Source organism: Cannabis sativa, chromosome 8 (assembly GCF_029168945.1).
Source record: "Cannabis sativa cultivar Pink pepper isolate KNU-18-1 chromosome 8, ASM2916894v1, whole genome shotgun sequence".
Taxonomy (NCBI): domain Eukaryota; kingdom Viridiplantae; phylum Streptophyta; class Magnoliopsida; order Rosales; family Cannabaceae; genus Cannabis; species Cannabis sativa.
The window spans coordinates 25,706,292-25,708,909 of NC_083608.1; the positions used below are offsets into that span (position 1 = coordinate 25,706,292).

At 39.2% G+C, this 2,618-nt stretch overlaps 1 non-coding gene across 1 annotated transcript; it reads left to right on the top strand.

The window, feature by feature from the left end:
- Window positions 1–1,057: 1,057 nt before the first annotated feature.
- LOC115724307 (small nucleolar RNA R71) lies at window positions 1,058–1,165 on the top strand. Its single transcript, XR_004013105.2, has one exon. It is a non-coding gene; the product is annotated as a small nucleolar RNA R71 (small nucleolar RNA).
- Window positions 1,166–2,618: the final 1,453 nt, after the last annotated feature.

Below are 2,618 nucleotides of genomic sequence, written 5' to 3' on the forward strand. Positions count from 1 at the left end.
GAGCTGTTTCAACACATCTAAAAACTTCTTGAATTGCCCATCTTGCTGCTGTTTCCGAAATCTTTGAGGAAATGGAAGGGGTGGTTTAGAACATACTGGTGCGGATTGCTGACTGTCAGATTGCTGACCCGATGCTGTATCAACCGGTCTTGTATCAACAATTTCCTGGGTAGTTTTTTTACTCAATTTTTCGTCGTTTTGGATTGAAGTGGGCTCCCCACTACCCTTTATTTCCTCCTCAGAATTTTTCAGATGCTTGCCACTCCTCAAGTGAATGGATTTGCATTGTTCCTTCCCATCCCTCCTTGGATTTTCCGTGTCGCTAGGCAAAGAACCTTGCGGCCTAGCTTTTAATTCATTGGCCAAATGTCCAAGTTGCAACTCTAAGTTTCGAAGAGAGGCAGCTTGACTTTGTATCACCGCATCATTTTTTGCCATATAATCCCGCATTAGACTCTCCAAAGAACTTGGTTGGGAATTTTGAGCATGTTGTGAATGTCGTGGTTGTTGTGAAAAAACCGGTGGATATGCTTGTCTTCCTTGGGCTGGTGCGGTGCTTGAGCTTGCTCCTTGACCCCCGCAAGACAAATTAGGATGATTCTTCCATGCTTGATTGTAAGAGTTTGAGAATGCCCCATTGTTTCTGTTAAAATTCTGATTTCCCATGTAACAAACAGACTCCGGATTAGATGGACACTTCTCAAACGCATGCCCTTTTCCACAAAACACACATGAGACATCATCACTTTGAATGGCAGCAGCTGGTTGAATATTTTTAGCGTTCCCAATACTCAAATTCTTCAAAACATTCGTCATGGAAGCCATTTGAGCTGTCAAAGCCGTTATTGCATCTACCTCAAGGACTCCCGCCACTTTTCTACTTGTTGGAGCTCTTGTGTTGGACCATTGGTAGTTGTTACTTGCAATGGTCTCCAAAATCTCAAATGCTTCATTCTAAGACTTCGACAAAATAGCACCATTGGCTGATGCATCTAACACCATTCGAGAAGCTGCATTCAAGCCATTATAAAAAGTCTCCATCTGAATACAATGTGGAATGCCATGATGTGGACACTTTCGCAAAAGTTCCTTAAACCTCTCCCACGCATCACTTGTGGACTCATCTTCAAGTTGCTGAAAAAGACATGACATCACTTCTGAATTTTGCATTTCTAGTAGGAGGAAAGTATTTCCTCAGAAACTTCTCAGCAAGGTCATTCCAATTGGTCACAGAATCAGGCGGCAAAGTGTTGAGCCATGATCTAGCTCGGTCCCGTAGTGAGAATGGGAATAGCTTCAACCTTAACACCTCTTCACTTACTCCTTGGATCTTGAAAGAATCACTCACCTCCAAGAATGAACGGAGATGGAGGTGAGGATCTTCAGTTGGCATCCCGTTGAATTGCCCCACGGTTTGGAGCATTAGAAACATCACTGGCTTGAGCTCAAACTGCGGTGCTTGTATTTCAGACCTCACAATGCCTGGATTGAGCTCATTAAACATGGGGGCTGCATACTCCCTTATAGCCCTTGCTCGATCATCTGCCAATATGATAGGATTAACAATTTGTTGAGCAATCCCCTCATCTTCAAAATTCTTAGCCATGATGTCTCGGCCCTTAGCCTTTTGAACCCTTCTTCTTCTTCGAAATGTACGTTCAATCTCGGGGTCAATAGGAGCAAGTTCAAAGTCCTCTTGTTGGTTCATACACTATAGATACCTGAGATTTCAAAGACAAACCAGCAAGATTAAAAACACAAAAATTCTTAGAATGTCAATTAGTAGATAAAACAAAATTTAGAACTTAAAGTCCCCGGCAACGGCGCCAAAAACTTGTTGTGAAAATTATATTGCTTTATAATTGCGCAAGTGTACACAATCACAAACAAGTAATACAATGATAAGTAATCAAAGTTCGTCTCCACAGGGACTTTTTACTAAATAATGTTAAATCAACTAAAAGCAATTCCAAGAATTTCAAATAAAAATTAAATAAAATCACACATCAATTCACAAGAAAAATTTATAGCCTTGATTCTAAACTTGAGAACTAACTTTTTAAACTAAATAAACTAAAAATAAGAAACTAAAAGTGATTAAAGTGGTAGTAATTTCAGATTCGGAAAATAGACTTGGGGGATTAATTTCCACTTGTATGTCCCAGTTGATACAACAATGACCCAGCAATGACTCAGCAATCCTGGCAGAGTTAACAGATTTCAAAAAAACCAGCAAGCTTTTTCCAAAACTTGCAATAAACCATCCCCAATCTCACAATGCATTCCTACATCAGTTTAGATCACAAATAGCCTAATAAAGCATCAAATCTTTAGTTATGCATGGTAGCAAAATATTCCTATTTCACTACTAATTAATACCTAAAAGAAAAGGTAAAAATCATGCATCAATTAGAGGGGTCCAACTAGGTCTTGCTTTTCCAAGTAAGATCTAGCTTGGTAAATGTTAAAAATGGCCAAAAATTAACATTCAATCAACATTTCGTCACAACTAATTGAACTAAGACAAGATTACTTCATCATTGCAAAATCAAAACACTAGTCCATACAAGGGTTCATAATCACCCAAATCTCAAAGAGTTTAGTTCATAGCTGAAATT